Source organism: Rhipicephalus sanguineus, chromosome 8 (assembly GCF_013339695.2).
Source record: "Rhipicephalus sanguineus isolate Rsan-2018 chromosome 8, BIME_Rsan_1.4, whole genome shotgun sequence".
NCBI lineage: Eukaryota > Metazoa > Arthropoda > Arachnida > Ixodida > Ixodidae > Rhipicephalus > Rhipicephalus sanguineus.
In genome coordinates, this window is record NC_051183.1 from 161,267,542 (window position 1) to 161,280,726 (window position 13,185).

Consider the following 13,185-nt stretch of genomic DNA (forward strand, 5'->3'; position numbering starts at 1 on the left):
ACATCAGTGATTCGGTGATTAGGCGTTGCGTGGAAAGATGTTACACATGTCAAAACGCAGACATCCATTTTTTACTCGCCACACCATCAAATCTAAAAACGGTCATGCAACATCCTAGCAGTGACGTATTTTTTACACATGAACACGCGGAGCAGAGTATAAATGAAGTATAAAATTACATCAAGCACGATTAGCGCAGTAGCATAACAAAACATGAGCACAGCACGTTTTTAAGTTATGCCTACTGTGAAAATTACATCTATAATTTCAAGGTTAAATTAGTTTGATGTACGCTTTTTATCATGCAAATTATTCAGTTAGGTATGCACAGTAGTTTAATATGCCTTCAGTATTAAAAGTGGCTTAATAATTTACTTCTTGTACAAATAGACAGTTCATAGCTGCTGGCTCTCTGAGATTATGTGCCAAAACCTCAAGCGCAGCCACAGTCAACATATCTGAAAAAAAAGGAGCGACAAGTAAAACACTAAAGGGCGGTAGGGCACAGCTCTGCGCAGTCCGACATTAGAGGGACAATTATGGACAGTCCAATGGGCCGGCGAAGCGGCCGAAAGGCTAGGTCTTCGGTACCAACGTGGGAGCGGCCCGCTTCGGGCTAGGAAACTAGCACGACCTATTGGACCTCAATAAAGTTCTTTCATCTAGTCATCATTCTAGTACCCCAAAAGATGGCCACAGTAAGGCTCAAAAACCGCCTCAGATAATTGTTAATTGGGTCACTCATTATCTTTCCTTGTATTATTGCGATTCAGTATGCTTTCCTCTTTACTGCTATAAGGCACCGATACCTCTGTTACCTGCCTCCTATTACTACCGATAAAATGGAAGTGCACCACTGAAATGGCAAAAGACAAAAGAAAGTGTTTCTGCTGGAAGCTAGTTAACTCAAGTTTCTTGAATTCTTTGGATCAAGATTAGAACAAGACACTCGATTAGCACAGCTAACATAAGCCTCACAAAATCATGGTGAATGACTAGACTTAATTCTGCACAATATGAGCACCCATGTTGTTCAACATTTACTACCACAATGAAGCCCACACATAACAAACAGTTATTCTAACAAGGTTATTTATAGTTCGAGAAATAATTTGATGAATCACTGACAGTATTTTCTGCACGTAAGACTTGTTTTCTGGTAACATTCTTGAGTTATCATTTTATAGGTTTAAATCCTAGAGTTAAAGCTATCATACAGCGTAGCCTGGGCAACGTGGCCCTGGCTTCGCACTTAATATTTTTGCGTTGTATACGCACGGCGAGTTCGAAGCGTTCCAGCGTCCATGTCAGATGTCTCCAACAGCAATCGCTAGATCCTTTCCTTGCATTTCAGGAGATTGCCAAGTCGGCAATGCTGTCAATTCCGGCGCGTACCTTTGCTCTCATGTTTGTATCCTTCACACGTGTCTCAACGTCATTGACAAACTGCAATGAAGATCAAAATGTAGTGACGCTGAGTTGTACTAGTATCACGTGAAACAGGAAAAATTGAAAGAAGACCCTGTATCATTTGTTGGGGATCTTTTAACTGTGGGACTTTTTCAAGTATCATAGGCTGAGATGCACGAAACCAAGAGACCCTATAATTAATAAAGAGTGCTATTATATCAATGCTGTAAATTATTTTCAATTTGTTTGCTTTCAAAAATATAAGTAAGGGTAGAAGCTTATTGCCATAATGTACATTTCATAGAAAAGAATAGCCTTACTCAACAGGAGTCAATTAGGACTAAGGATACTTTTCCTTCACTTCTCTGACACTCATTTGTGCCAAGCCTGCAAGCCGCCTTTGTGCTGTCAACGCCTTCCTTGCCTCTATTTCCTTCTCATTCGGCAATGAGTTTTTGTTTTGGTGAGAAGCCACGCTTCGTGTGAGGTGAGGCTACTTTAATCTTCACCGAATTGCCCAGCAGCATCGATGCTCTGTAAGAATGAATGCAACGCAGATTACTCATGCTCGTTTACACCAATATTGACTCCTTGAAAAATTTTCATTTACTTATTTATGAAACACTGACGACAAGAAGTCTAAGCAGGGTGAGCATTATAGGCACGATACACACCAAGAAAGAGAACAAAACCAAGTTGAAACACTGTTCTTACACAATTTGTTTCTAAGGAAGGTATGCAAGAACATGTTTACGCAATTGGAATGGTATACAGATAACTGGAATTGCAAAAACACTTTGGTTAGTTAATTGTAGACAGAAGTAATGTTTTGTACACGTCATCAAATTAGAGTATACTTGCTTGACACTTTACTGAAGCAGAACTCAATCGACTAAGCCGTATATGTCAACACATTATATCATGTTATCTTCTATGACAAAAATAACACAAAAATTTGAAAAAAAGCTAGTGAAATGCGATTGAGAAAGACTGCAGGGTGATTTCACGTAAGATCGAACAAACGATGTCTGGTCGACCACTTAAATTTATTTCAAAATTTTATATATTATTGCCTGATGAGTGGAAAGAAGAGATCCGCAATTTGTTTTGCCGCCAAAAATTGTTTCGAAGCACAGGAAATCAATAATGACGAAGAGGTGCAGTGGAGCGCTCATCCGCTCTGCTGTTTTGGCCGACTATCGTTATGAATTGCACTCAGTGTAGTAAAGTTAGGTAGCTGAAATTGTTTTAACGAAATATATGCATGTTTTTGCTTCTGCTCAGGTATTTCTAGTTTTTATATGTAGTGGAGATGTTTTTATAAAAGACCTCAAAATTGGCCCAGGAAACGTTGTTTTCTTTACTTTGAAGGTCTTTATCTCAAAAACGCCTTGTAGCAGAGCGACAAAAATTCCGCAGTACGTTCGTCGCATGCTTATCTACCAAACTGCCGAATCTTATATTTATATAACATTTCAGTAAAGAGATATGATCGGGCTAAGTTCAATAAAACACCGAACAATAGAAACTTCTGACGACAATAAAAAAAGAACCTATTTTTTATATTTCTTAAACTTTGACCACTTATTCTCCTCCACATCCGCTTTTAGAATCATTGAAAACATGTTGCATAATGTCGTTGCGCTAATAGTTACGGCCCCTCCAACGAGACCCTTAGCAATTGACAATTGGCAATTCCGACTTCTTGCCCAGCAAGTGTATAAAATGCAGGCAGGATTGAATTTCTTTTTATTAAAAGGCCAACAGGTACCGAAACAGGTGTCGCCGGCACTGAAGACGTTAACCTTGAAATTATTTCTTTACTGCAGCGGCCACGAGCGCGGGGATACCGAGCAGGCGCGCGCACCCGAGATGCTCGTTGTAGGAGGCGGCGCAGTGAGAGCTCGTTTTCGTGTCCTCAGACCGATTGAGTTCGAAACAGCAGCACCTCTCGGGTGACTTGAACGCACGTGCACCGGTAGTCGCAGTGATCTGGTTAATGGCGTAGATTTCTTTTTCAGGAGGCATAAGTATGTCATCGTTAAACTGTGCGTTCCGTGAAGATCTTTCATTGCAGTGGTAGCAAAAGCACCCGTAGCACAAGTAGTCACTGATCTTTCGGCCGTTAAACGTTCCTTCCAAACATTTATGTCTAGGTCGGTAACTCTGCGAAATTTTGGCTTCTTTGCAATAATTAAAGGAGTACTGACACGATTTTGAGTCACCGCAAAAGGGACATTTTTTGCTTCGTTGGTATGCAGTGTCCACACTGTCCACACACTGGAGTCGGAGAACACGTATAAAATATTTTAATTTGACTTTGAAGCTTTCGTCGCTGAGCATGTGCAAGCCAGCCCCACTGCAAAGACATTATCCCGACGATTCAAGACAGTTCCCCCGAGTTGGCCAGTTCTGCGTCCTGCATTCAGCCTAAATCATAGAAATCACTGTCAGGGTCACATGACGACAATTCACTCATCGTTGTTTATGTGCACCACGGCAAGATGACGGATTTGCCGCTAGTACGTCGCGAGTTTCTGTATCTCCATGACGGCACACTGCTATGAAACGACACTGAGAAGCCAACCCCTCGATATCGAAACCGAAAGCGTCTTTTTAAGGTGCCGCTAATTTAAAATATATACGATGCTTTCCCAGGCACCACAATAGTCGTTTTAGGTTCCTCGACACCAGTATTTTTATTTAGAGCAACAATCCGAATTTGTTTTAAATTCGTGTCAGTACTTTTTTAAGCTACTTGTACTTCAAAAGGTAGTCTCCACAATACACTCATTCAGTGCTATACTTTCTCTCTGGAAACAAATAGCGCGAAAAAACGTGGGACTAGTAGAAGAAAGCAACAGGACAAGCGCATACTAACAACTGAACCTTTATTAAAAAAACGAATGTATTTATACCAATCAAACCACACGTTCACCATTCACAAAACTCAAACCTCAGATGTGCTCATCCAGATACCCAATCTCAACTTTGTTCAAAGCAAGAGAACGTTTAGCCACACAATTATCACCGCCTTTCCCAATAAAGAAAGCCTCCGTAAGCTCACGTGCCGTCTGGTCACGATGGCGTGCAAGCCCTTTCGCATCAGTCAAGACCGGCGTGCAACCACAGTCACGGCAGTGCAGCGACAGGTTAGACGACGGCTGCCCTTTCTAAGATAACCGGTGGTCCTGCGAGCGAGCATTCAGACAGCGGCCTGTCTGTCCATTATAATATTTACCGCAAGTGAAAGGCACTTCATACACAACTTTACCGCACACTGAAAGGCTGTCCCTGCGTTTTACCTTGCACTCCTGCCATTTATGCGCAGTCCCGTCCACCTTCCATTCCACAGCAGCGCATGATCCACCCATCTTATTTCTAGTTGAAAAGACAACATCAATCCCAAATCTCGCACCAACCTTCTTAAGACGATGTGAAATACCATGCAAATAAAGAATACTAGCAAGCATTTTCCTCTCACGCCGTCGTCTAACCTGTCGCTGCACTGCCGTGACTGTGGTTGCACGCCGGTATTGACTGATGCAAAAGTGCTTGCACGCCATCGTGACCAGACGGCACGTGAGCTTATGGAGGCTTTCTTTATTGGGAAAGGTGGTGATAACGATGTGGCTAAACCTTCTCTTGCTTTGAACAAAGTTGAGATGGGGTATCTGGATGCGCACATCTGAGGTTTGGGTTTTGTGCATGGTGAACGTGTGGTCTGCTTGGTATAAATACATTCGTTTTTTAATAAAGGTTCAGCTGTTAGTATGCGCTTGTCCTGTTGCTTTCTTGTACTAGTCCCACGTTTTTTCGGGCTATTTGTTTCCAGAATGAATTACCAACTCGCCCAACAGTCTATCCTTCTGAGTTATACTTTCTCGCCATGAGACGCACAGGAGGAGTAGAGTAAAGAGCAAAGCACAAGAACTATCCGCGCGGAATGAAGTGTGAACAGCGCACCGAACACGCGGCCAGTTCAGGCCGTCTGCTGCCGATTTCTAAGGCAAACGCACCAGGTTACCTATTAAAGACGATAGTCTTTCTTGTGGAACTTAAACGCCGAAATTTTGGTCTGTCTGTTTGTGTGTCTGTCGACCCATACGATTCAGTCGCCCGGCCAAAGTTGAACCATTCGCCGAAGGGCCAGCTATCTTGTACAGCCTAATAGGTTCATACATGCGAACATTTCGCATATCTGAGGCGCAACATCACTAGGTAAGTTTTAGGTGGTGTGTTACTCTAATATAAAATACATAGATACGCAATTCTAAAGACCCTAGTTTATTAAGCTGCGCTGAAAATGCGACGCAACGCAGACTAAAGCCCTCTGCCACGGAGAAAAGAACCTCCTCCGTGCCCTCTGCGCGCCCGCCATCTCGGAGGCCATGTACACAAACTTGTATGTTTCCCGATGTATTGCCAGATGGCGCCCACATCTCACGCAGCGTAGAGTCACTGGAAAATCAGAGTACCGCAAAGGTAGGCTGCACGCGGGCAACATTGGGTGGCGGCGGCCATGTCCCTTCCAGACCGCCCGGCGCGTTAGCTTGCGTGTGTTGAGAAGTGACCGATCTTTCAGCCCCAGTGCCGTGTTACGCTCGGCAGAACGGCATTATGTGTGTGTGTTTCTTCAAGAGGATATTAGAAGTGATTTCGAGTCATCGACAGGTATGGATCGACTGCGCGGTTAGCGGTGTAACTAATGAAACGTACGGCGAATGTTGCCATGTGCTCGCGAACTCTCTTCATGGCTTCATCGGTCTCTTTTCGTGTCACGCCCGGGCGTGTTCGCTAGGTCCAGATCTGTAAACATAGTTGCATTAGCGCAGTGACATCGTGCGAGATCCATTTACTTCGATGTTTGGTGAATCTTGACTGTTTGCGCTAGCTTTGGAGTCGGTATTCAGGTTCACTGCACTCGAGAACGTTATCGAACAACATCGAGGACATTCAACATTGCGTCCTTCGACTGATCGCTGACGCATAGCTTGCTTGCGCACCGTACGTGCTTGCTGTTCAACTGGTTGATATGTGTAATAGAAGTTGTGTGTGTACGGTATTTGGAAGTTGTGCGCGACGTCTTGATTCGGAACGCCAGCAGCCGAACGCACGGGCGAATCGGCGTGCGGTACGTAAGGTGCATCTTATCTTACGATACGTAGAAAATAGGCCATCAAAAATTATTGACATCACCACTTAATTGTTTAATTTCATATTTCTTGTCTCCTTAATATTCCCAACGTTGCAATGAATTTGCAAATATTTTGCTGTGTTCCGACAAACAGCTCTTTTTTTTTGGCGTTGCCAGCGCGTAAACAGCTGGGGTTCGGTTTCTGCACTGCTGCACTTTTTTTTTCATAATGCACTCTTATTAAAACTTCCTCGGCACGGTGCTTTATGTTCTTTTGATCAGAAATAGCACATCACGGAATTTTTAAAGCGCATGCTACTGCAACACAGTATGTATATAGACCTAGGGCGCGCATAAAATCTGCTCCCTCAACGCGTGAGATCTGCTTTTCTTTTTTTTTTTTTGCTGTGACCATTTCTCACCAATTATACAGTATTTTAAGGGTGCGCTCGGTGCAATGCAGCATTAGCAGCATTTTTTTGCAACAAATGTAAAAATACGCTTGATAAAATTGCCTTATACCAAGTTTATCTACAGAGTTCCACGCTTCTGTTTTGTGCAATGCCAACGATCATGCCACAATTGCCTTCAAAGTATACCAGTAAACAGTTATTATTTTAATAAATCTTCGAATTCGCTCTCGTGCGTGACACGCTTATAACTCGGATAGCATGCGTAATCTGTTCAACAGATCGAGCTAAACAGCCGAGCAAATAGAAAGGCATGTAGTTTTCAATATCGCTGACCATAGCGAACCGAAAAGATGAAGTATCCTGTCGCATAAGATATTTTCCAGCAAAGTTAGTGTAGTTCACTGCAGAAAGGAGTGTTATTCGAGGGGGGCGAATTCGTTGAGGCCAACTATGCAGCCACGTAGAACGGCGTGGCGCTCTTTGACATTAATTTTTCCCACACGGCAAACGAAATTCCCAGAGTAGCTCACCAGTAATGTTCGATTGTGAGCTACTCTCTTCTGCAATCTGCATACAGTGGCGTAGCCAGGGGGTGGCACACCGGGCCCGTGACCCCCCCCCCCCCGCGGAAAAAAATGTCTGCTTACGCCCCTGTCTGCATGACGCGTTTAAACAAGCGACGAAGTACTTCAGGGGACCGTGGTACTGCTAAATGTCCGGCCACGCTCTGCATTGAACGGGCCTGCAGCCAAAGCGCTTGGAAGGGGTATGGCGGCGAGAGGTCACGTGATGCGAGTAAGCCAATCGCGTCGGCGGCGGCGCGCGGAAAACAGATGCGATACTCTAAAATTTTTCCAGTGACTCTAACGCAGCGCAAATCTATCGTCTTTTGGCGACATTTGCAGCGCAGCACGCAGATACGCGGCTAATTTTGGTTTTCTTTCCTTTGACATTCCATATTTTGCTTTGCCACTGGAGCGCCACGTTCATGCTTTCCACTGATCGCAACTGGCGCAGCGCAATTTCTCTGGCAGCAGCGTGCGTGAAGCAAGCGCTCATAGCTCCCTTATAGAGTTTTCATCTTGCTTCCATCTTCGCCGTGTTATCAGCACCTAGCTGCGATGCGAGCAGATGGCAGGTAGAATAGCGAAGCTCGAGTGCACGTGCGTTAAAGGCACCCGAGAGGTGTTGCTGTTTTGAACTCAATCGGTCTGAGGACGCGAAAACGAGCTTTCACTGCGCCGTCTCTTTCAACGAGCATCTCGGATGCGCGCGCGCCTGCTCGGTATCCCCGCGCTCGTGGCCGCTGCAGTGACGAAATAATTTCAAAATTAACGTCATCAGTGCCGGCGACACCTTTTTCGGTACCTGCTAGCCTTTTAATAAAAAGAATTTCAATCCTGCCTGCACTTTATACACTTGCTGGACAAGAAGTCGGAATTACCAATTGTCAATTGCTAAGGGTCTCATTGGAGGGGCCGTAACTATTAGTGCAACGACATTATGCAACATGTTTTCAATGATTGTGAAAGCTGATGTGGAGGAGAATAAGTGGACAACGTTTAAAAAATATAAAAAAATGGTTACTTTTTTATTATCAGAAGTTTCCATTGTTCGGTGTTTTCTTGAACTTAGCCCGATCATATCTCTTTACTGAAACGTCATGCAAAGAACGTACTGGGGAATTTTTGTCGCTCTGCTACAAGGCTTTTTTGAGATAAAGACCTTCAAAGTAAAGAAAACAACGTTTCCTGGGCTAATTTCGAGGTTTTTTTATAAAAACATCTCCACTACACATAAAAACTAAAAATACCTGAGCAGAAGCGAATGCATGCATATATTTAGTTAAAGAAATTTCAGCTACCTAACTTTAATATATTGTGTGCAATTCATAACGAAAGTTCGCCAAAACAGCAGAGCGGATGAGCGCTCCACTCCACCTCTTCGTCATTATTGATTTCCTGCGCTTCGAAAATTTTTTGGCGGCAAAACAAATTGCGGATCTCTTCTTTACACTCATCAGGCAATCATATATAAAATTTTGAAATAAACTTAAGAGGTCGACCAGCCATCGTTTGTTCGATCTTACGTGGAATCACCCTGCGTATTTTTTCCACTGAAGTGCATGTTCTTTCGGGTAACTACTCTATCATGCCGTAATAAATCCACAGCGCTCTTAACCCTTTGTGGGTTTGCGCAATTTATTGCGCAAATTTACAACATAACGTGATGATTGGAAGCTAAAATGGCGTCTCTGAAAACACAGAAAAAGAGGAAATGATCCGGCGTTTAGATTGTTAGATTCTTTCTGTCTGAAGAAGAGAAAAATTCAGAACCTATCATAAAAAACCTTGTCGACGTTCAGCGCCATTTTAATACGACTTCCGTCCTTCGAAAGTGTGGTAAAAGATTTTACCTCGAGAATACGAAGACTTTGGTATGATATGAGTGACTTATCGCTGCGCTAATTGCAAATAGCGATGTGGGAGAAAATTTTTCCTGTAGACGGAGAAGTGGGACAGATTTGTCCCATTATCCCTCAAAGGGTTAAAAGATTACTCTGCTCTATTCTACCCTACAATTTTTTCGCCACCGTAGACTGCCATCCAGATGTTAGTGTGCTCTAGAGAATGTAAAAAGGAGCAGTTGGTTAATCACCATTTCATTAAATTACCGATTAACAATACAGTATACCAAAACGCGTCTTTTGTATAACTACTATATTCCAAAGGATTTCTGCCAGCTGATATTTTGAACTAAACCGTTATGGAAACAAGGATCCATTTCAGTTAGAGACAGCAATGCAAGATATCAACCCACATTCAGCCCAGGTAATGCCTGGAGTGTCAAGTAGAAGTTTAAAATAATATGGTTCAAACTATTTCTGACTAATCTGGATGTAAATATTTGGTAAGAAATGATCCCATAGCAAGCTACATTCTCAGTTGTACTATATGGCACCAGTAAGATGCCTAGAGCAGAGAGTTTACACACGGAATCGTGAACTTTTCGTACCTACAAGGGTATACATAGAGCGATGTTCGGCATTGTCAATGCATGATGATAATTGTTCAGCACAGATGAAATAAAGGGAAAAAAAGGAATGACAGAACATGACACTAATTTCATTTCCACAGAACAGTTTATAGCGACCATGCACACATGCACTGCAACAAGACGCGATGTGCAGACGTATGTCTTTTTCCTCTATTTTTGATACAAAATACAAGAACAGCAATGAACTAATTACACACTCAGTACATTACTTACCAGTTCTTGCAGCTTTTCTTATCGTACTATCTTTTCATATCTGATAAAATCTTTCTATTCTGAAAGAAGGATTCACACTCCCAAGCTCTACAACTCAGTAAAAGACCATTTCAATTTAGTAAAGAACGAAAACAATAGATGGCTGGTGTTACATTTTACAGCGTGTAATTGTGAGCCCTTCTTAAAGGGGTACTGACACCTTTTTTCGAAGGCGAGTTTACTCTGCCATACATATCTCCTGTATGCAGAGACGGCTTTGAGCAAGTGTGAAGCTCAGCAAATGCTGATAAGATATTTTAATTTGATATTAAAGTCAATTTTTCCATGGCGCACCTACTGACATCGACATTAGCTTGACGTCAGGCTACAGTACAAATTCTGGTGACTTCACGCAGCAGTCTGGCTTGTTGTGGTGACGTTAGGTACCGAAACTTCCAAGATGGGTGCTTGTACATCATCAAAACTTCCAAAATGGCCGCTTGTGCGTGGAAACGTCACTATATATTGTGCAAGGACGTGACGAGAAGCCCATACCGTGTTGTGACGTCAGGGTACAGTAGGAACCGAAACTAGCTTTTAAAAACATACTGTAATTACTTTTTCAGGGCGCACTCGCGCTTAGCACTACCTTTTCTAGGCTCTTGAGGGCTTGACCTTTCATTTGACGCAAAAAAACGACAACTGAAAATATTCGTGTCAGTACCCCTTTAAGAATAGGAAGGCTGTATAAATTAAACTAACAGAGATGAACTAACGAGATCAATAATATAAGCGGCAAAAATATGCAGGCAGGTAAACGGATGTGTATGCCCAGGCAGCACACAACGTCGGGCCGATATTGGTTTTACGGCGGCTATGCGCGGCCCCACCTCGGGCCAGCATTGCCAGCCTGGCGCCGGTATCGGCGGAGCCGTTGACTTTTGTCGGCAAAATTGGGCCGACATTGCCGCCTTTCAGCCGATGTTGGGCTTTCACCGGCAACATTGGGCCGAGTTTTCCGCCGTTCTGCCCTCTTTACGCCGATATCGGCTTAGCCGATTTCTTTCACCGGCAACGTTGGGCCGAGTTTGCCGGCGCGTTGCTGTTCTTGCGCCGATATCGGCTTAGCGGATGGCTTTCACCGGCAACATTGGGCCGAGTTAGCCGCCGTTTTGCCGTACTTTCACCGACATCGGCCGAGCCAATGGTTTTCACCGGCAACATTGGGCCGAGCATGCCGTCATTCTGCCGTGCTTCAGCTGACATCGGCGGAGCCGATGGCTTATCGACGATGTTGGAACTTTCTTGTCTCCCTTCAGACAGTTATACATGCCCTGTTGAGAACGTCCTCCTGCGTCGCGGCGCTCCAAAAGTCCTCGTCACCGACAGAGGTACGGCTTTTACGGCAGAGCTAACGCAAACCATCTTGCAATAGAGCCACATAAGTCACCGACGGACTTCACACGCAGGCGAATGCATGCGCTAGGCTCTTGTCTTTAACAGATAGAGTATCGACATTCGCGAAAGTGAAGAAGGTGAGTTATAAGTCTTATGTGTATCTTTAAAAAAAAGAGATATATCTCAGCCCATGGCGTTTTGGTGCAGCGTGTAAGCATAACCTGTGTATAACTTTGAACTGGTATAGCGCATTACGGGGAAGAAGAAACGGCCGAGCAGACCGACACAGGAGGACAGAGCGCTAAGTAATCTGTCGCTCTGTCCTCTTGTGTCGGTCTGCTCGGCCGTTTCTTCTTCCGCGTAATGCGCTATACCGGTTCAAGTACGCCGAACCAACTCGCCCAATCTTCAACACCTGTGTATAAATTTGTTCCTTGGGTGCAATAAACTATGTTGTTGAAAATTAGTACATATATCTTTCTTTGTTAATCCTTGTGCTGTTTCTGCACTAAATGTTAATTAATTTAATAACCTACGCATAAAGCCCAAAAAGCGCATGCTTTATGGGGAACACCATCTTACCATCTTCGCCTTCTTGTTCCTTCGGAGTTTGTCATCCAATTCCCTTGTGGATGTCTTCTGTGTGGCAAACTTTTATCTTCTCCTTTAGACGCTCATCTCCTGTCATATGCCTCCTTGCATTCTTGAATTTGTTTCTCAGCGCTATCTTCCACGAGTCCTGATAATGTTAGGTAGAAAAAAACTTTACTAGGTTTTTGGAATTATTGTTCACTTCCTACTAACTAAGGCTAACAGAACTAACTCACCTTGTTTACTTATATGGCTGCAGTATCCTAAATGTCAGCAATATAAATTTTACTTGGGCACTTGTCTTACATTAACTACTTATGTCTTATGCCTTACATTAACAGTAGCGTTTAAAGACCCATAAGTGCATGGCACACATAAGAAAAACAGAAACTTCAGAAAATCTATGCTGATGAAGTGGCTTTGTAATGTTTCCTAAATACCAAAATAGTGTATACTGTAGATTAACATGTAGTAATCGCAAAATTTTAGAAAGTGTTACATATCCAGTCCCTATCACATCTGCCAGGTTTGCATACTTTTAAGAGTGATTCTCTTACAGTTCAGTAACATTGATGCCCGAAGGTTCCTGAAGATCAAGAGAGCTGCTCTCTTAAGGCCCCTATAACAAGTGAGAGCACACTGTGTAGGATGCGCAATACTTTTTTGCAGTACGTGTCGTAAGGTACACGAAAGACAAAAACGCCAGGCCTGCGCTGAAACCGCAGCACAGTCACAGCGAAAGCTCGAAGAGTGGCGTTTCTAGAGCCAGTTGTAAGCTCTCTTGGGGCTACAAATACAAGTACCCACTACGCCATAAATCACAATTTTTGTGAAGATGGGAAGCACCTACTAAGCCATTATTCGTCATTCTGCGTTGAAGCGAGGCGCCAGCTACACGTCTGTAAGGCATTTTGTGCACTTTGTTGAAGCGACGACTGATGACGATGAAGAATTATGGTGCAGTCCTTTGTAATGGGTTGGACGCTT